This window comes from Sinohyriopsis cumingii, unplaced genomic scaffold (assembly GCF_028554795.1).
Source record: "Sinohyriopsis cumingii isolate HCF-2022 unplaced genomic scaffold, ASM2855479v2 utg000663l, whole genome shotgun sequence".
NCBI lineage: Eukaryota > Metazoa > Mollusca > Bivalvia > Unionida > Unionidae > Sinohyriopsis > Sinohyriopsis cumingii.
In genome coordinates, this window is record NW_028315922.1 from 411355 (window position 1) to 435083 (window position 23729).

The window sequence follows — 23729 nt, forward strand, 5'->3', positions numbered from 1 at the left end:
TCTATCTGCCTCCCATTCTATCCAACTATCCATCCACCTGGCTGTTACCACAACTGCTATACTACTAGGTGTAAATTCACAAAATATTTTAGTTTATGTTGCCACAGATGCAAACATTTTGTAAGGTTGTCTTCCTTGGTTCCCACCAAACTTAGTTCCTGTATGAGGGTAAAATGTCCCACCCCACTGGAAGAGGGTCAAAGATACCAGCCTACTTAATTTCTGGATGAGGACCAAAGGTCCCATCCCACTTAGTTCCTAGAAGAGCATCAAAGGTCCCACTCCACAGAGTCTCTAGATGAGAGGTCAAAGATCAGATGTGAAACAATTACAATGACATTTCCAAATATTTACTTACCAAACTTAATATATGCAATCACAGAAGGAAGACACATTGCACATTGTGTGTGTGTATGTATGTGTGTATCTATCTATCTATCTATCTATATATATATATATATATATATATATATATATATATATACACACACACACACACACACACACACACAATGGATTTTGCATTATGATCATTCAACATTGTTTGTCTGTTTGAAGAATGATCCAAACCTTTGTATGTATGATTTTAATGAACTTTTAACAACTTACAATGTGTTATTCTGTCATTCAACTTCTTGTTTGTTCACAGAGAAGTTGCCAAGTTTAAATTAGAAGCCAAGTCAATTAGGTGGAATTCCCTTTGAATCAGAGAGGTCAGTTAACAGAGGGTGATGATACATATATCTGGTTGCTATATGCAGATGAGTAGATTGAAAGAAAGGTTTTGTGAGAGGATTGAGAGTGGTTTGGTTCTGGACAAAAGACTTATTTTTTAAGGTAATTATGAATCTTACTTGTAAGCTGAATGTCATCCATACTAATTAAAGGAGGAAGACAATATGTGTGTGTGTGTGTGTGTGTGTGTGAGAATGTGATTTGGATTTGTAATGTAGCTTTAACAATTTTCCAGTCATATCACTATGATGTCTGCAATGTGGCAGTTTAAGGTGATGTCTAGGCATCATGCCGCAGTCATCTAACATCCTGTCCCATCCAGCCACATTATCCTGACACCAGGCCGACCAGTCCTAACACTAACCCCTTAAATGCTGATCACCAAGCGAGGCAGCTGCAAGTACCATTTTTGTAAGTCTTTGGTATGAAATGGCCTGGGTTCAACCTGCAACATCCTGCATCTGAGGCAAATGCTCTAACAACTTAGGCAACTGGAGCAGTCTTGAAAATAATGTCTGGTTTCATGTTTTTTAACAACTGAAAAGATGACAAAATGATTTAGGTCATTTAAGCATCGTTTGGGAGGTGGGGGAATCAAAAGATCAAGCATCTGGAAGCATCGATCAATAAAAAGCTAAATCAACAGTATATCTAGTCAACAACTTTCATTAAAATCTTCTAAGCAGTGAGGAAGGAGATGTGAAACATTGTCATCGATGGAAGGACATAGTGGTGCATGTAGACAACAATATTATATCCTCTCTGGGATACGTATTTTGTACAAATCTGCAGTGCATAAAAGAATATATGTTATATGGTAATGTATATTTCAAATTAAGTGCAAATGACATTTTCTAGAACACAATAGCAAATAATAAACTGAGTTCATTATTTGCTAATATTGTTTTAATATCAGTAATTTATCATATTTAGATATTCAGTCTTACATGAATCTTGCTTGTCAATTTTACTATGAAACTCTGCTTTTGCCATGCAAGATACAAATTTCAACTTGTTCTCCCCCATGCAAGTTTGGGGGTATAGAATAGGTTCCATGCATGCAACATCCCACATGTGATTATAAGTGACTAATGGAGGAAGAAGCCACAGCAGTTCAGAAATTAGAATTGTGGGACCATGAACAAAAGGGTTCACATTCAAATCCTACCATCAAATCCATTTCCATGGTCAAGGAACTTTATTCCAATACAAATGCCTCTATGCTAAATTACCTACTTGTGCTGATGTGCTATAGCACACAGAACAATTTCAGATTGCTCCACAAAATTCTAATGAAACAAGTTCAAATGTGAGATCCTCGCTTGCAAATGTGGGAAGATATTTCAATTTTATTTTGTGCAGTATGGCAAAAAAAACCCCAACTTTTTATGTGAAATCTCAGAACAAATTGCACATGTATGCAGTTTGTAGTGTAATTGCATTTTAACATACATGTACATGTATGTTGATACTTTCTCTCTCTTTTGTGTAACATATAAAACCTTATTTAAGAGGGGACTACAGAAAACATTAGCATCTCCAAGTCAAGGGATTGTGTTTTATGAATTATTTAGCATTAATCTAAAGCTGCTAATGATTCAGAAAAGTCAGATCAGCCTATGTGAGGTCTGTGGTTAAAGTTATCTAGTGTGTGGTATTTGTGGTCTGCAGTTATCTCGAACATGAGTGTCTGTGGTAAGCTGTTAAACAGCTCATTTAATTTTTATATTCAGACCTAAAAACTTCTTCCCTCAAGAAAATTTTCTAACAAAGAAAGAGATGGTATACTTGATTAATGTTCAACTTAAAGTTGCACACTTCAATAATGAGACATCATTAAATGTGGTTTCCATCTTTTACTTATCTTAGAAGGTAACTGATATTCTATGTTAATAACTCTAAAAAAATATAAGAATTATTAGGGTAATTTAAGAATTCTCAACAAGCTTCTATACACATTTATAAAATTGCACCTGTTCATTAAACTTAAAACAAGAGAGAGACACACACACACACACACGCACACACATATGCACACACACAAAGTAAACATGTATACATATACTGTGTATACAAAATGTATTTTCGTTTTTTTCATGTGATTTGTGACAAATTTCTATTATTATGTTAAAACTAAACACAGGTCCAGTCTGTATGCTGTTTTTAGAAATGACACAAATAAAGTATAAGATCTCATTTTTAAAAACTTCAAATTTTTAAATTTTAGCAAGAGACACAAGTAGACATGAGATTGCTCATCCGCTGACAAAAAGACCAATACAAGAGAAGGTGGTGAAAACTTATGGGTTGGTAAAGTTAAAATTTCTTAATTTTCTTTTGACTGGCTAACAAAAATTTGTTTGAAGCTTTTCTCTATTCAGCCATATTTCATGGCAAATCTGCATCATCTGTAAAACAAGAGGCCAACTGAACTTGATGTTGCTCAGCTGGCACAGATTGGTCAAAAACATCAAATATGACAGTAACAAGGTAGATACCCGGGGCTGAAGACAGCCAGAACAATTCATTTTCAGCTAATTCACAGAAATTCATGGTATGTCACATGCTGCTTAACTGTGTTTCTACTTTGACTGTCTTCAGCTGGGCTAGATGCTGCACACACATTTTTCTGTAAGAATTTGAAAGGTGTACATGTTATCACTCTCTCTCTATGATACAGTAAAGCATCTTAGGAAAGAATGTCATTCTGATATATATATATATATATATATATATATATATATATATATATATATATATATATATATATATATATATATATATATATTAAGCACTAACAGCCATACTTGATGGAAGGTTATCAGTGTTAGTAATGTTGCTATGAACTCCACATCATCAGCAGTATGTCTTAAAACATTCCTATCAAAAAGAAGCCCCAAAAGGTTTTCCACCTGGTTGCTAAGGAAGCCACAACACTGTTAGGGGAGCTACATTGGAAATATTTTAATACAGTATGTCCAAACAACATTCCTACCATTTTTGATCAAAATTAGCTGAGCCATTCTGGAGAAAGAGTCAAAAATTGGTTTTCCAGTTTGGTCATGTGGTTATCTTATGTTTAACCTGTATTCGTTTTGTCAAATGTGGTAATTTTCTGTGTATCAGATTTGTGAAAAGCAATTAAAGTTTATTTTCAACATTTTGGAACAGTGGTCATATGTGATGAAAGTTTATACAAATTGTGAAAGGCTAACACACAATATCACTCATTTTACTTGCTCAGATTCTCTTTAGATGGAGTCATTTAAATTGTTTTCTATTTTTAGTAATGGTGACTATATAGCTGTCAGATGGGCATCATTTATATAAAATTTAAAGGAATTTATGTATGGATGCTGTCTGCCAAATTTGGTCAAATTATGTTCAATAACTTTTAAGAAGAATTTGGTAAATGTTTTTTCTATTTTTAGTAATGGCAGAGATATAGCGTGGCAGATTGGCATCATTTATAAAAAAAACTGAGGACTACTTATTTGTATGCTTTCTGTTTTTTTTATATATAGAAGATTAATGCTTTTTCTATTGTCATAACAGTGGTCATATTTCAATGCTTATCAACATCATATGTACTGGCCTTTATGCCAAAATAAATAGCTAATGTTGACAGATGCATATGTATTCATATTCTTGCAAAAAAACTCATCTGAATACTGTATGGTTTAGTTTTCAAGATCTTCATGTAGCTTCAATAAACCTTCACTTGAATTCAAAGTCAAAACACTTGACCCCTAGTTTGTCAAATATCTGGAAGACATTACTTAAGTTTGATCTCTTTGTGATACCTTTTGGTATTTCTCACACAGGAAGCAATTTCAATATTTTGCTGACAATCTGATGTAACTGTGTAAACTATGCATGGCAAAACATTCAGAGTTAGAAGGAATGCAGCAGTTCTAAATTGTCTTGACAAGATATGTCACAGAAACTGGAACCAGAGACTGTGATAAGAAATTCCTCCCACTCAAGGAGCCCCATTCTGATCATTATTGCTCCAAAAGCTTTGTCGACATAGCCAGCCAAAACTTATAACCAAAAAAGAAATACCCATGAAAATGCTGACTCAACAGTCTATATAAGACAAGATTTGACTGCCAAAGCTTTTATTGACATTTTGCTCCATAAAGTTTTAATACTAAAAATTAACACTCTGTCTCATCCTGCATATTTTTTTAACACATAGAAGCACACCAAATTTTGTTGAAATCCATTAGTTTGCATATATGTATATGCTTTAACAGTACTTCAGCATAATCTTGGATAGACAGTACCAGGAAAATTCACATATCACCCCCCCCATGACAAAGAAAACAAAGATACAGGCAAACACGAGTAAGATCCTTAAAATAAAAAGTCTGATTTATATATATAAATCCATATACTTTTAACAAATGACCCTTGTGGATATTGCTCACCTGGATAACTGATATGTTAGCTTGTGAAAGCAGATTCATAAATGTGTGAAAATGTGGAGTGGAAAGAAAAATATGGAGCATTTGGCTGCCACATTGTCTATTAGGCTTAAAAAAAAGCAATATGTTTCCAGTTTTATGCTAAAGCAAAGTTGGCTTGGTATGTCAGACTAAGATTACTGTTTTATTCATTTTATCTAATCTTGTTCATATGAGAAACGACCTGGTCTCCTCAACAATATGATGTTATAGGACAGTTTGATATATATTCTTGATAAAATGACTTAAATAGCTTGAACAGGTTGCACAGGTAGCCATTACTGAATCATGACTTCTGGTCTAGGTCTAGTAGGCACTACAAAAACTTTGGAGAAATAATAAGTATCCTAATGAGTGTGATGTCAAATACTGTTACATACTGAAAAAAATTACATGCAGCCTGGTTATAACATGCTGAAAATCTGGAATTCATTTGTTTCTTGTTTTTTTAAAATTATTTTTTATGAACAGACAATTTCTAGGTTAATTCTGACAAACTGGAGCATCTTGGTATTTTTGTTAATGATGATAATTAAATCTGGAACTGTTTCAGGAAAAGAGAATATTATGTTTTGGGGTTTTTGCTTCATTTATAATACAAAATATAAATTTAAACGAATTGGTGATTAATGGCATGTAAGGTCATTTATTTATTCTACCCGCTGAGAGTTCAAAGCATCTTTAATGTTCTTCAGTGATAAACAGATTTACAAATTAGCTGTTGTGGTGGACATATGAGATGTCACATTGGTACTATTTTCATTCAGAACCAAGTAGACATCATTCAGAAGTCATTTGTGAAAGTAGGGACAGTCATTGTCACATCCATATTGGACTGGCACTATCTTCATTTTGGACCAACTAGGTCTCTAGGTTAAAACCTTATGTTGATATAGCCATCCATTTGGGACAAATAGAGATAATTCCATGATGGCCAATTGATGGTCAGTTTCCATTGTTTTCTTTTAGAACCAACTAGACATAATAAGAACTCTTCTTTTGGAAACTCCATGTCAGAAATACTTTATATTTTGGAGAAATAACAATAACAAGATATTGACTGCCATGGTGACTATATTGGATGTCAGATCCCATGCCATTTCCATCTAGGATCAACTAGACATTATAAAAAGTCTTCAAGCGAAATGTTGATGTGACTAGCTTTCTGGGAAAACTAGCAATACTAAGATTTCTAGATGGCCATTGTAGTGGCCATATTGGAGGTCAGATTGACACTATTTTCATTTCACAACCAACCAGACATCAAAAGAAGTTGTTCAGTGAAAACAGAAACATTCTGATATGACCATCCTTTCAGATGGAGTAACAAGATTTTCAGCTTTGAATATCTCAAAACATTGCTTATATTATTGTTAAATGATATGGCTGAATCACAATTGCATAGATTATCTTCCATTAAATCCCATCATGCCATGGGTTACCACATATAGGGGTAAGTTGGGGTGGGGAGCACTTGCCTGTCCTCACCACTTGGATTTAACCTCTAAACATGTTTTGGCCTACATAAGTAAAATTTAATAGCAGACCACTACATGTTTGCCATTCCCCCCATAAAATAATTCTGCAGGCACCCCTGCATCGTGCAATTCTTCCATAAGGTTTGTTTACTTGCATGATGTCTTAGGTAACAGATCTATTTATTTGCCTTGATTAGGGGCTGATATAAACGAAAATAAATATATTCCCATTCTGTAAAACATGTAAGTTAACATCATATAAAACAGTTACTCCAACCAACCAGTTATCATCTACTTTTCGTTTATCTATTAGAATTTCACAAGATTCACTACCTATAACAAAGCAAATACTCAATAATTTTGTACAACTGAAGAGCTTAGAGAAATTATTACTTGGTGAAAATCTTATACTAAACACAATGGAAACAAAAGATAATTGTAAAATTGTGTTGAGGTGCAGTTTCATTACTTTTAACATTTTAAATTTTGTGCATATAGATTTTCTAAAAGCCAGATCTAGTGTGATTTCTTTAGATAAATTGATCTCTCTAAAGGTGAGGTTACCTGGTATGCCATATATGTAAATATCTTCCATGGTCATTTCAGGATACCCTGACCTAAGCTATGACAAATTAGCTATGCAAACCAACAGCAAGAGACCCTAACAAGAATTGATGCTACTGTCTTAAGATAATTTGCGGGAATTTAGAAGGAATCCATTTCCTCCCTCCTTCTACGCTGAGAACTGAAATTATCTCAGTTATTCTTGTGGAACTATAACATACAATTTTAGCAAAAATTCCATTTCGTGAATGTTGGGGCTTAAACACATTCACAAGAGTGTAAAAATCAGTCATGGCCTTACAAGAGTGTAAAAATCAGTCATGGCCTTTGATTTTGAACCCAATGTCATGGAAAGAATATCACTAAGCTCATCTCTTATACCGTCTATATGTATCAAACACTGTGCTTATGACATTTAACTTTGAACCTGTTATTATAGACAGAAGATCAACAAACTCATCTCAGAAACTGTCAATGTATACCAAAAATTTGTTTTCATCCAAAATTACTATTTTTGAAAGAAAAAAGATAATATGTTATTGAATTCAAATCATGCAATGTTTTCTTCAGATATATCCAAAACTGGATTTGAAAAAGCTACATCTCTTGTTTATGTTACTGTGATCATAAGCCAACATAGAGTTGAAATCAAGATATGTGACCTTGAAATACAAGAACTGAGATTGTTTTTAACTTGTCTGTATTAAAAGAAAGACCATGTCAAGCCTGGTCCAAAGTGATTTGTGTATGTAAAATTCAATGTGTTCATAAGCTCATGGAGGTACAAAAATGCAAGCAGTGACCTTTGACTTGACTCCAATGTTAATTAGGTGTGGCTTTTAAACATGTTCTCAACAGCACAGCTATGTTGGTGTGGAGATCTGTACCACTTTCAATCAAGACCAACTAAATGTCATACAAGGTCTTTTTGTATATTCCTAAGTAGATATGACCATCGGTTCTGGAGAAAAACTAAGTAGATTTGCAAAACCGTCACCATTGTGCCCTACGTTTGATGTTAGAATAAAATTATTTACATTTACCACCAGCTACATATTATTGAGAAATCCTTTAGTGAAAATCCAATATTAATATGACCATTTTTATTCATGAGCAGTGATTATAAAACTGGAGACCCAAGAAGTATCAATTTCATTGTGTACAAACCAAAACTCCGAATAAAAATGTATGGTAAATTTTATATCCTTTATTCAAGTAGCTTGCTAAGAGTAGCAATAAATAATGACTGCTAACTGAAGATGTACACATGCTCAATAAGCAGAAAACTACTGTAGTGAGGAGCCAAATTTCTTGATTAAAGAGAACATGTTCATTTCATGTGTAAAATATGAATAAATGGAAATCTTTAGGAATCAAGTATTACTCAGTTACACCAATAATCTTAATCTATCTCATCAGTAAATAAAAATCAGCATTAGATATAAGATATTTCCTTACATTATAGCTCATTAGCTTTTTATTTTCATAAGGTAAAAAAGCATGAGAAAATATTTTATTTCCCCCTCATGCACTATGTGTACTTCCAAATGAGGCAACAACATGTAACACCATGATGCTTATTGCCTTTATCTGACAGCAGTATTAACCTCAGTGGTAGCTGATGTAACACCTGGTCTCCTCAAGGATTATTAGACAATATTGTAATCTTCAGGGTCATTAACCCATCAGGAGTTCTTAAAAACAAGACTCAAACACATGTCTAAAGTGCAGTTCTAGAACCCTTTCCAAACAAAAAGTGTAGTCCTGGAGTAGACAACTTAAGTCCATCTTAATCATATGTTGTCAAATCACAGCAGCTGAACAGTCTTCCCTGTTAGAGTAATAGCTATGAATGGTACAAGGTGGTTTCCCACTGTGATTCAGGTCATGACCTAACACATATGTGCACTTTACTCTTCACCTTTCACATATTTGTTTTTGCTGACTGGCATCTTTTAAAGTTGCCATTCTAATGATGATGTTGAAATACTGAGGCTTCTTCTGTAAAACAGGATCTTAGTGTACATTATATATAGGATGAGAAACAAAATGCAGTGACACTGAACTTTTGGATCAAATGAGCTGAAAACTCTGAAAGCTATAGGGATATTTCTAATTTGTTGCATGCAATCTTGCAATTTTTTTTTAAAGAACATTAGGGGTAGAATTGAATCTTTGGACTGAAAGTCTTCTACATGATATGAGAAAAAGTTTGAAAACAGGAAACATGATTATTAATCTATTATGATAAATTACTACATACTTAACTTATTTACCAATTTTTTTATTAAAAAAGGACCTAGAAAAATAAAAGTATATCAAATCCCAATAAAAAGAATAAACTGTGATCTATTTGGATTCATGTAAAATGACTTTCCTTTAGAGCTTGCTTGACCTAATTAAAAATTATATTTACAGTGAAATATACAATTATGGATACTTTCACCTCTGTAAATCTGACAGCAAGAAAAAGCCCAGCATTCAATTCTGCCAAATTACACATTGTATTTATCTGTCACCTTCAGACTGCTCCAGTGGCCAAGTGGTAAGAGTGTCGGCCTTGGATGCAGTCATGGGTTCAAACCCCAGCAAATCATACCAAATATTTTAAAAAATGGTACCAACAGCTGCCTCGCTAGGTGCTCAGTGTTAAGAGGTTAGTGTTAGGACTGGTCAACCTGGTGTCAGGATAATGTAACTGGGTGGGACATCATGCTACATGTCTGCAGCATGATGTTCCAGTGCTAGACATCACTGTAACCTGCCACACTGCAGACATTGTAGTGATATGACTGAAAAATTGTTAAAGCTACATTAAATATCCAAATCACACACACGCACATCTGTCACCTTCAAGAAAAAACAAAATAAAAACACACCAATGATTATTACAAAAGCTATTAACAATGCGTGCATCACAAAGGATCCTGGTCATTACAAATGGATCTGCAGGGCCTTAAACAGAACAACCTGTATTTGAAAACTAAAGTTAGGGGAAGATTGTCATTCAGAGACAATGATTTTTATCAATGATGACATGGAATGCTTCAAATCCAACTCCTTCAAGAACTTAGTACAAGCAACATTCATTGCAAAAATATAAAGATGATCAAAAAGGAACATATCTCTGTCCAAAATGGACAGACAGACAAACAGATGAACAGAAATGATGATTACCAGAGGTCCCACAGCTTGATGCAGGTCTCTAATGAACAAATAACACCAAATAACAGCTTCTGAGTTTAATATTCCACAATTTTTCGCAATGATCCTGTTGAATTATATTTTTTATCCCTGAGAGAGAGAGAGAGAGAGAGAGAGAGAGAGAGAGATCTCAGAGCACCAAGCAACACTTGCATGCTGCCTGTTGGAGACTTGGTGTAACTTGATAGCCACCCCCACTTTCCCATGCTTCTCAAAGTACACATTGTGATTTCAATTCATGTGGTTTGTACCAAATGTGCTTGCTTGCAAACATACATGTAGATCATTTGTTGTATTCACCCATATATAATGTGCAGAATTTAAATGAAAACTCCTATCTACCACAGCATAATAACATGACCTGGCTGATCATGTAACAGCAGATCTAGGTTTAACATGTCAACAGAATGACATGCTTTATAGATAAAAATAAATAGCTAAGTGGTGATGGGTCTATATGTGTGTGTGTGTGTGTGTGTATATATATATATATATATATATATATATATATATATATATATATATATATAAGAGATGCTCCTGAAAACTGCCAAGACTTTGTTGTCATCACTAAGAAAATAAATACACTAACTAGTCACTTTCACTTTAAATATCGTAAGAGCATGGGGAGTGTTAAGGATTGTTTTAATCAACTTCAGGTCACCAGTTTATCCTCAAAAGAAATATTTTTACTCTGATCTTTACGAAAAATAAACTGCTTATAACCATTATATTAATTTAAATTTTTTTATCATCTTGAGGTTAAAAAAAAAAGTATATCACTGTTCAGAAGAAAATTCCAGCCCTCACACCAATACTCTGAAACTGAAATGGTCAGTCACTTTGCAATTTCAGGCAAACAGGATATACCACAATGTTGCTTAATTGTTCTATCCCCTATAATGTACTAACTAACAACCCTATCAATTACTATTCAGTTTCAGAAACTCTCTTCTCTTTTTTTGCAGCTAAGGGCAACCTCCAGCCCATTCATAACTGTCCAAATACCTAACATGGGTTGGCAAAGATCAGAGAATTCAGAGAAAATTCAAATTGTGTGTGTGTATATAGACACACACACACACACACACACACACATACATACAGTGTATAACATTTGTATTATTTGTTGGTTTTCCTTAATTACTGCATGTTATGTATGTCTGTTTTGTTCTTGACCTTGTCTAAAATCAAGTTCACAATGTACCTGAAAAGGGAAATTTATTTGTAAACAACAGAATATATAGCTAAAATTGTCTTTGATTGTAGATTAAATATTCAGATTATTATTAATGTAAAGATGTTTACCTGAATTTGAGTTAAAAGATAGTCTTGATTCTGACCTCTTCTAGAATGGAAAATTCCTTTGAGTCACAAAGTATTTTCAGGAAATGGTAATTGCAACCTAGATCACACAGAGGGCTATATAATCTTGGTTATCAAAAAATGACTCTGTCTTGCTTTAACATCTTGAAGAGTAGTAAGTTGTATTGTTGTGTTCAGTTTTTAATTAGGAAAGTTTTTTTTTTATTCTATGTATATTTAATCTGCATTGTTTTCGGTTTTTTTAAAAGTTTTTTTAAATTCATTATATGCTATTGTAATGTAACATTAGTTTATTTTCTACTTGACCTCAATTACACACAAAGTGTTTATTACATTGATGGATACAACATTTTCTTCATTTGAGCATCTGACTTTAATTTCCTCAGACAAAATCCAAATTTATATGTATTCCAAAGGTTTTGTTATAAATATTCCTTTATTACTTTTAATTGGTTTATTACATTTAATTTGTGAAGTCATTCAATTAGCAAAGGTGTAAAAACAAAGGTATCAGGTAACAAAAGCACGATACTCACATGTCGTTCATAATTAGTAAATAGGTTTAACAAAGATGCCAGGTAAAAATGGCATGATGATCAGTCCTAATTCATAATCAGTACTTTAAAATCACAGGTCACAAGTTCAACATAATTAAAGCATGAAGAAATGTTTCTGTTTTGTACTTTTGACTTAATAATTTAGTAATATCCTTTAGCTATAGTTCTACAACTGTATGTAAACTAACTGAGTAAAGCTTGAAGTAAATCTCATGTGTTCATCTTGAATTTTAACTGTTGTGAAAATGGCTCAAAATCTGCATTAGAAAAAAGAACAACCCTCTCTATAGACACCAAGATACAAATCAAATAAAAAGTATCAGGAACATAAGTCAAAGTACCAGTGTCATTTAATCCATAGATACCTCATAAGGTTTGACACACCACCTTCCCAAAACAATTAAATAAAAACTAATAGTGAAAAAATGTTTTTTTTTCCTGCAAATAATATGATTTATCATGCATGACCTGATGTTTCTCAAGACTGTGTTACAAATTGTCTTGTTCAGGCAGGGTTTAGTGATGAAACAGATATGAGTGATAGTTATGTTCATGATGATATTTCCCTTTCTATGGTGTTTGATATTTAATTTGGTTGGGTATAAAGGATGTGGATTTCTTGGGTTATATTAAATCTGACACTGACACTGTGAAGCCTGTGATACCAACAACTGAAATATAAATTTGTTACACCATGACTAAATCAGTTGTGAAATTAGTGATCACCAGGAAGGAACAGAGTTGTTTAAAAACAACAATTTCACATAGAAGTGACGCTTATACTTCTCCAGCTGGTACATGTACATGTTGACACTTTCATTTAATGGTAAAACTAACTGGTGGATCATTTTATTTTTCTTCATGATAATATGTATTTATACAAATGTTTCACATTTTTTATTACAATGAGATAAAGTTTTGACAGTAATCAGTACAAGAATAAATTATTTACTACATGCCCATCATCATTATGAGACATAGACAAGTATACAAACATTTGGAACAAGGAATCTATATATGGATAAAATGTTTCTCAGTTATAACATTATAATATTCTTAAAATCTAGTCCCCTGTGAAAATGATGATATTTTTACTGTCTATATATATATATATATATATATATATATATATATATATATATATATATATATATATATATATATATATATCTGCCTATAAAAGGATGTTCTTGTAACCTGATATTCATTCCCAAATTCCGATGCCACTTTGGCTACAAACTCAGTTTTGGAGTTGGTTGATTTATAGGTGGTCATAAAAGAATAATGACTTTAAAATAAAACTGATCACATGATGCAGATTTAAACTGTTTTAGAATATTGATAAAACAAGATTGTCTGCACACAAATGTTTTCCACAACCTGCAGGCAAAGACATTTTGAACATCAAACACTTTCATTGTGTTTCATAGTTGTTTTCACATAACAAGCAGTAAATAATTCCAATAGACTCTTTCACTAATTTCACTGGTTTCCAAATAAAATCACTGAGACCATAAATTTTACATTTACATAGCTCTGGTACCAGTAAAAGACAAAAAGCAAAGGTTATGATAATGATCAAGATCATGGCCATGATAAGTGGTAATGATCATCATCATCATCATAATTGTTGTCATAATCAATATGATAATGACATTTATATAAAGATAATGGATCAATATAATTGTTCATTGGAATGATATATTCCATCTCAGTGCATGAATGTATAAAAGACACATGGTCAGTGTTCCATTCAGGAATTTATAATATACCAACCACAAAGAGGGTGTTGGGAGGCCCAGGATTTAATATTTTCTGCTCCCTCTTTTGTTAGAAAACAAAATTAATTTTGTGCCCCATGTCAGTCTTTTTGTAACAAAAACCATCACTTGTAAAATAATGAGGAAAAATTAAGCAACAAACTATTTTCAGCTTTGAGGAAAGTCCCAGGCCTTAAACCCCAGTCATTATTAAATGTTTCTCTTACATGCTGGTTGATATGTCACAGCCCCTCCCCCTCAGCACTAAAGATCAGCTTGGCCTACTACTGACACACTTTCCAGAACATTCTGTCAACAGCCCATCATCAAATCAGGCTTTATGAATGAAACCAAGTCTGTTCCTGATATTCATTCATAAAAAACATACAGATCTGATACAGACTCTGGTAAGGAAATCCATTCATTAGAGAGAAGGCAGGCTGCAATCAGGGTTGCTGAAGGCAACTTGCTGCAAGTGATGATGGATTGGCCATGCAGCAGTCTCACTGGAGACCACCCTTTAAAATAAGTGTCTTGGAAAATTACTGTATTTCTTTTTTCATGTCTCAGCAATCTGTGTAGAAAGCCTTTGATGCTGAACATGGAACACATCAAAGAACATTAGAATATAGGAAATTTTTTTATATCAAAATTGTTTGCCATTCTGGTCATTACAGGGTTCATACAGAATTCTGAATGATAAATTTCATTCTACAATTGTTTACAAGAATGAAAAAAGTATTTTCTTAAAAAACTGAATTAAAGCTCCACCTTCTCAAACAGGGTTCATACAGAATTCTGAATGATAAATTCAAAGACTTTTCCCAAATTTTCAAGACCACAAACATAGATCTACAAGACCTATTTTCACTAACACTTTGTATACAAGTTATGTTTTATGAGAAAACAACAAATGCAAAATAATAAGATATTGTTTAATGATGAAATTCAAATGATCGTTTGTTATTGTGGCAGCAATGAACCTAAATGGGTCATCAAAATAAAGAAACCAGGAAAACTCGACTACATCCGAATCTAACAAACTTTGACAATTTTATTTGTGATGATGGAAAGAAATTAAAATGTTTAGGTTTATTTCATTTTCAAAAAATTTCAAAGACCTCAGGGTAATTTGCTTGATTTTCCCAAACTTTCAAGGCCTTGCAAATGCTACTTCATTTTTTCTGAAACTGTCAAAGACCTTTAAAGACCATAGGAACCCTGTATTATTATCTTGTTCCATGCATCATGCTTCAAGTAAGCTCATCAAAGCATAAGAAATATTAAACTTATCTTTCTAGTTAGTGATTGAATGGTTCAGAAATGAACTGGTGTATAATGGCATATCAACACATGAAAGACTATTAAGTTTCAGGCAATGGGAGTAAAGTGTTTTGCCCATAGACAAGGCACAATAGCCTGCTAGGTCTGGTATGGGTTGACAGGATTCAAAATGTGTCCCACTGATTATGAATCACCATGTCTCCTTTTAAAATTAGGTTTCACCTTTATCAAATTAAAGCATTGTAAAATAGAACTGCAATACCTTGCATCTTCAAAATATAAACATATTTTAAAAAATGTGGCTACACCATAGTGCTTGCAAATGGACACTTGAATTCTTTTATTTGTCAAGTCTGTTATGACCTGAAAAACTAGAAGTACAGTACTATGGACCCAAATTTCTGTTTCAAATTTTCAGTTGTTCTGTATTTTCCTGAGTAGAAAAGAGAAAATGTTTCCTGTTGAGAAAATTCTGAGTGCTGCATGTGATCCAACTTACTGATTATTTGACTTGTCCAATTTCTGACTAGTTATAGACCTGTTCAATTATTTGACTTGTCCAAGTTTTACTGTATATACAAAAGTTTCCACTCTAAAGACAGAAAAAGAGAAATAAAGAAATATATGTTAAATGAGATTGATTCTGTTTAGATTATTATGGCACATCAACATAAATAGGTTATTTAGGGTCTAGGCATTTTGAGAAAAGTGCCTTGCCCAAAGACAAATAACAGTAGCTGCCTTGACTGATCTGATGGTAGGATGGCACAGCAACATACATAGGTTATTTAGTCCCTCTGCAATTTGAGTAAAGTGCCTTGCCCAAGGACAAACAGCAGTAGTTGCCTTTACTGATCTGATGGTAGGATTGATACCTACACCCTTTCACCTCCTAAATGCATGACATAAAGGAGGGCACATAGGGATCATTTTACAACCCCTTCCCTCAGGGGGTTGATGGGTGGACAAATGTGCCTTGAGTGAGATAAAATGAAATGACTGACCTCAAATTACATTTTCTTTCGATAACTTCAAAGAAAATGTATGCAAACTGACATTAAAACAGAATGGTAGTATTTAGACAATCTTGCACCATTCACACAATCAGCTGAAACATTCGAAAACCAGTGAAAGTGATTAAAAAACATAATATAATACATGTAATATTTTCATTTCATGTTTTAATCCAACAGATATTAACAAATATGGCACTTGAACATTAAAGACCTCCAGCAGTGAAACTTCAAAAGTAATACCATTTCATGTGACTGAAGTGTATGACAAAGCAAAATGTCTTAATCTGCTGACATTGCAATATAGACCAATACTTGTTGCGATCATATCACTTGTATAAATCATGTTAGTCATAAGATTCCAATTTACTCTAAGACATATTTTGCCAGCTTCTTACACATTTTGCTAAAACCTCACATTTATCCAGTCATGGAATGATACATACAAGAAAAGGAAATCTGCAAAGAAGCATCATTTTTACATTAACCTTTTGTAATTCATACAGCTATACAATTTATCCTGCAATAAAGTATAACCTGTCTTGAAAGACCACCCCTTCTGCCAAAATATTATGGTAACTGAAGATAGGTGGTCTCCCAGAACAGGTCATATGACTATATATTCAACAAATTGGTGCATTGAGAATAAGGTCTCTTAGGACAGGTGGTCTTTTTAATACTGGTTTTACTGTATTTTCAAACATCTAAGACATATTAAAAACAAATATTATGTAGCAGAATTGTGAGTTTAAAGGATTAAAAATTTAAATTTCATTCATGAAAAGAAAAAGCAATTTTGTTTTATCCATATGTTTGTATGTAACAATTACGAAAGATTCATGCACCATAATGTTGAAATGTCTACACATGCAGTCAGTGTCTCCTGACATTTTGTAGTTAACATTATCTTTGTTAGACCATAGCAAAATTTGTTTCCTTTCATTAGCCCCTAAACTTAAACCAAACTGTTCCATGGCATTTGATATCATACCATATTTAATTGCAGATTGGCATAACTTATATCAATCTGAAAGGTCTTTATGTTATAATACTCTCAGTCAAGTTTTGTAAAGTTCTACTCTATTTTTTTTGGGGGGGGGGAGGGTGACCATATTTAAAAACAGATCAGCATCATTTGAATAAAAATTAAAAGGTTTTCATGCTAGGATGTTTTGTCAAATTTAATTAAATTATGTGCAGCAATTTGGAGAAAAGAAGTCAATTCAGTGTGTGCTTTTAGTACTGTTGGTAATATTTGCTGATGGATCAGCATCATATATAAATAAATCTGAAAGTCTTTTATGGTGGATCCTCTATGCCAAATTAAATTGAAACTGGTCAGTCAGTTTCTGATTAAAACTGTCTGAAGAAAGGTGGAGAGATTTTTTCCCAATTATTGGGGTGGTGGTCAGTCAATCATGTTTTCTGACTGGTATTGTTAACTTTGTAACTCATCAGAAGGGAAAATATGGGTTGATGCACTGGTTCAGCAGATTTATGTGTGTTGTCAACATATGGTTTATATACCCCTAGCAGCTGGTGAAATCACATTTTGGTCATATGAAATAGAAGCAGCTGGATGTCAGTAGGCTGTGACATCAAAAACAAAGCTGATTCTGTCAGTGCAGCTCAATGATTCAAATGCATTGAACAAGAGTCCCTCAAAGGGACTGACGCTCTGATGGCTGAAAAGAATTTTCAGGAATTCAAGGTAAGAAAGTTTCTTCCTTTTAATTGCTGAGTATTCAAACTATCGTTCATATTCTTCAGGAACAACAACACTGTCAAATTAACTGCTGTGGTGGACATACTGGATGTCAACTTGGAACCATTTTCATTTAGGACCAACAAGACATCTTGAGAAGATTTCTGGCAGGAACCCCTTGTTGATATTACTTTCCATTTTGAAGGAGCAATGTAACAAAATTTTCAATATGGATGCCATGGTGACCATATTCGATATCAGACTGGCCCAATTCTATTTAGAACCAACTGGACATCATAATAAGTCTTTTGGTGAAAGGAAAAAGTCAATATGACCAACCATCTTGACAGCATGCTTTTCAAAATGGCCAATGAAACAGTTATATTAGGCACTGCATCGGCACCATTTTCTTGTAAGACCAAATAGTCATAGTAAGAAGTATTTCAGTGAAAACCCCAAACTCACATGACCATTAATTCATGAGAAATTGTGATAAAAGGATTTTCAAGATGGCCACTGTGGCAGGCATCATGAATACCCAGATGGCACCATTAGGACCAACCAGCCCATTCGCTCAGGAGTCCATTTATCGCTCTTTCTTGGAAAGACTTTATGATAAGTGCATGATTTAATACTTATTTATCTCATTTCTCTTGCGAGTCTGTGTGTAGGCATCATATGAAGTTGTTTAATAAAAAAATTCATAATGATACAACCATCCATTCATGAGGATTAGTGACAGCAATGTTTCAAGAAGGCCATTGCTGTGTTCATACTGGGCATTGCACTGACACCATTTTAGTTCTGGAACATTTACAACTCCATAACAAGTCTTCTGGTGAAAACCCAATGGCAATATAACCTTTAATTCAGGAGGATTAGAAATGCCAAGATTTTCAAGATGGCAATTGTGGCTGCCATACTGGACATTAACTTGGTGCTATTTTTTATTTAAGACCAACTGGTCATCATAGGAATTATTCTGGTGAAAACCCCATGGTTCGTCCAAAGTAGCAATAACAAGATTTCAAGACAGCTATTGTGGTGGCCCTATTGGACATCAAATCAGTAACATTTTAAGTTAGGACCAAGCAGATATCATCAGAAGTCTTCTGGTGTAAACCCTGTGTCAATATGGCTTTCTGTTCATGAGGAACAGGAATAAAAATTTCCATGATGGTAGCTATGGCAGCCATATTAGACAGCTGCACCATTTTCATTTTGGACCAAGTGGATACCAAAAGGAGTGCCATGTCAATTTTACTTTCCATTAAGGAGGAGCAGTGGCCATCTTGGACATCAGATCAATGCCATTTTCATTTAAGAACTAGACATAATAAGAAGTCATTGCAAAACCCATGTTGACATGACCATCACTGAAGAATAGATATAACATCAGCTTCACAGTGGATGTCTGAATAGCACTATTTTCATTTAAAACCAACTAGGCCATGAGGTGTGTGTGTGTGTGTAATGTTCATAGCAATCTTCCAAGCAAGTTAGAAGAAATAGTGAAAACAACTTTATGCTACCAGAAGGATAATCGATGGGCAACAGATGACAGACCATCCCATAAAATCTTCTGGTCTATGACCAGTAGGAGCTGAAAATGAATTGCTGATGGATGACAAATGAACACTGGATGACACAGCATACATGATGGAAGAAGGGCCCAACTATATTCTCAAAATGGCCATAATTACATCCAGGTGAGATCAACTTGTCTCTCTGGTGAGAGTTGATACTTTCAAATGTGTTCTACTATGAGCAAGGTATATAATCATGTCAAGGTTTACACTTCAGAAAGTATGCACAAGTCATGAATGTGTGTTATATGTGAGTGACACAATTAAGGGTCTCACATTTACATGTGCAAAAATGACTGTTTCCTGTTTACTCTGTAAATGTTTAGTGTTATGTATATTTGATTCAATTATATCTGATCTAATATATATATATATATATATATATATATATATATATATATATATATATATATATATATATATTTATTTGAATTTAATTGTTTGTTTGCCAGTTTTAATTTTTTTTATTTTTCATTACATGCTATTGTAATGTACATTTATTCACTAGAGATGATACCTTTTCCAGCAAATAGTTTGACCTTGACTGTTCAATTTTTAAACACCAGGTGTTGATCTAGATCCTGACCTTGGTTCTAAATTAGTACCAACCACGTAAATAAGTTCTATATTTATTTTATAATGATTGGTTGTTGTCGAGGTCCTGATGGGACTACTGATTTAAGATGTTAACAAAAATTTTAATTTTTTATTTCTTAGAGTAAAATGATTGGTTTTTGTCAGGGCCTCACCGGGTGTACGTGATCTTTAACAAGTACATAATTTTGATGAGGTTCTGGAACATGATCACATGACCCCCTTTTGTGTTTTATAATACGATATAACCTTTGTTTTGGAGAGATATTCTCTGCTTTTTTGTTGGGTTCTTACACTGGAAGTTGTATATTGTGCTGTTTGGAGTTATTTCAAATTACTTGGATTCAAAAAGATTAATTATTTTTTCCTGGAAAATATGTGTGCTCATGTGAAATTGTTGAAAAAGGACAGTTTTTATAAAAATTTATTCAGATTTCCAATACTCGAGTGATATTTCTTGTTTCTACAAGGAACTGTAGACTTCAACACCCCAGATTACAGCATACATCATTGTCTTCCATCTTGGATTCTTCATTGGGACTCGAACTTGAAATCATTAGAACATCTTCTTATTAGGACTTCAAAAATTTTATTCATGGATTATTCTTGGATTATTTTTGGATTTGATTCTTAAAACCTTAGGTTCATATTTTTTTTATTTTAAAAGAATTTTCCAGGGAAATAAATTATATTTTTTCAAAGCTTGTTGTTTCCACTCTTTCTTGTGTTACTGTTTGAGCCTAAACACGTAACATAAGATTAGAAAATCTGCATTCTTTTTTATGATCTCAAGTTTAAAAGTATTTCACATGAGTAGATGCCAGCAGCAAACAGAAAGCTAGTCTGTGCTCTATAGAGGTTTGCTAAACATGCATCTTATGAGTGTGCACATAGCCTCTGGCAAAAAGTACTTTCCTAGAGCCAATTTATGCATTGGAGTCACCAGTGTTATTTCTAAAGTGAAGTGCCAGTGAAAAATTTGCTATCATGAATGCAAGTAATCACTGACAACACAATATAATTCAGGGTAAGATATTCAAAATATATCTTAATTAAACCCCTTGTACAAATTACCAAGAAAAACAACACTTTTCAAGTGCATTTCTATATACTATGCAATTATATACTAGTAGAAACTTTTGAGATGACCTGACTGCTTGGCACATTGAGATCTTTGTGGAACTATGATATTCATTTCCATTTGTGGATTATTAATAGATGGAACAGATTACTCTTTAATTGTCTTACAATGTTGTGTTCTTAAAAATGACAGACACATTCTATATTGTATACTGTAAGTCACTATATAGAATCTTTCATTCAGAAAATGGGTCACTGTTGGGCAGCTTTGGCTGCTTTCTCATGAGAAAAACCTAGATGAACAACCTCATATCCAGCACATGCTATTCAGCTGAAGATTTTTAGTGTTTATATAAAAAAGGCTGAAACATAAATTACTATCAACTAATGTCATCCACAACCTGTGGCACACACAAAAAACAATTGTGACAAATTATCATGCAGGCCTTGAACTAGCAACAAGAAAAGGTTATTTTCAAATTGTAGCTGTTGATGGGTCATAATTTAAGCAAAAGACAGGGAGAAACTTTCAAAAGATGAAATGGAAGAACAAGATCTCCCTAATACCACTAAATGCAAAGTAGTGGTTATTACATGCAGTAATTGCAAAGCAATGGCCATTACAGTTAGCATTTAGAAGCAATGGTTATTACACTGTAATTGCAAAGCAATTATTATATGCATGTAGTAGTCAGACAATGTTCAAAATGGAAGTGGAGAAACTTAAATAAATCACTTTTTAAGAACCCCCAAAAAGAAATGTGTTTCTGGTTGGCCAACCGTCCCTGTTTTTCACTGCTGACCCTAGCACTTTTTGTCCCTAGGGTAACCCCTCCAAACATTTACCAAAATTGGAATTGATTTGTTCACCTAACAGAGCTGCTTTAACCCAGCACTTGAAGTGTTTAGTAGATATTTTATATATATATATATATATATATATATATATATATATATATATATATATATATACTGCATAATGTTTAAATAAAATCAATTTTCTAAAAACAAATCCCAGAACTGATCTGTGCATCAATGCATCAAACTGAGCACCGTTTAGCCCCGTACTTGAAGCATTTAGTACATTACATATACTAATCATTATAATACATAAAATTGTTATTTACAAAAAATATATGTACCAACCCTAATTTTAAAACCATTGCAATAGGAAAAATATTTATTTTAGCCTATTACATTAATGGCATTATATTCTAACAAATGGTTTTCATTCTAAAATTGTTTACAAGAATGAAAAAAAAAGTATTTTCTTAAAAAATCTGAATTAAAGCTTCACCTTCTCAAACAGGGTTCATACAGAATTCTGAATGACAAATTCAAAGACTTTTCCCAAACTTTCAAAGGCCACAAACATAGATTTCCAAGACCTATTTTCATTAACATTTTGTATACAAGTTATGTTATATGAGAAAACAATGAATGCAAAATACTACAATATTGTTTAATGATGAAATTCAAATGCTTGCTTGTTATTGTGGTGGCAATGAACCTGAACAGGTCATCAAAAGAAAGAAACCAGGAAAACTCAACTACATCCGAATCTAACAAACTTGGAAAATTTTATTTGTGATTATGGAAAAAAATTAAAATGTTTAGGTTTATTTCAATTTTCAAAGACTTTTAAAGACCTCAGGGTAATCTGCTAGATTTTCCAAAACTTTCAAGGCCTTGAAAATGCTACCTCATTTTTCCCAAATTGTCAAAGTCCCTTATGAACCCTGTCATAATAACGGAAGAACAAACTCATAAGGTGATAAAAAGACAATGTAACTTTGGAAATTTAAGGATGAAAATGTCATTATTTATAGCAAAGTAAAATTAGTGGTGAACAGTTTTAACTGCAGCTCATGATTTCACTTGGACATGGAATGAATTCTTTGATGGTTTAAAAAACAGAGATTAACATTTTTTTTCCTGAATTAGCTTTCCCTGTCTGGACAAAGCTGTTAACCTGGATTTCCACTTTGCAATGGCTTAACCTTGCAGTGTTGTTCATTAAATTGGAAGTTGTAAGTATCCCAGGAGGATTTAAGCTCAGCACAGCATGACACCTAACCTTACAGTACTTGTAGGAATGTCAGTGGTGTTTAACATGTGTTTTATGGGCAAGAAAATTACCTTTTTAGCTCAGAACCTCTTGTAGAGCTGGATTATTACACTTCACTAAAATGTACAAGGTGAAAGTGGAAATGGAGACATGAATTTAAATAAACAAGGATTCCAAACCTATCTGACATAACCTTGCCACTTTTTTTTCCTTCAAAACTATCCCATTCAAGAGTGCTCTTAAAACTCACTTATTTCGACTGCAAGACCAAACTTAAAGACCTAATAATGTTTCCTACCTTAAATA

General features: G+C 33.3%; 1 protein-coding gene across 3 annotated transcripts in view; it reads right to left on the minus strand.

Annotated features, from left to right (window-relative positions):
• LOC149773325 (uncharacterized) overlaps positions 1–23729 on the minus strand; it is a 158745-nt gene that overhangs the window by 56193 nt on the left and 78823 nt on the right. The window lies entirely within an intron of this gene.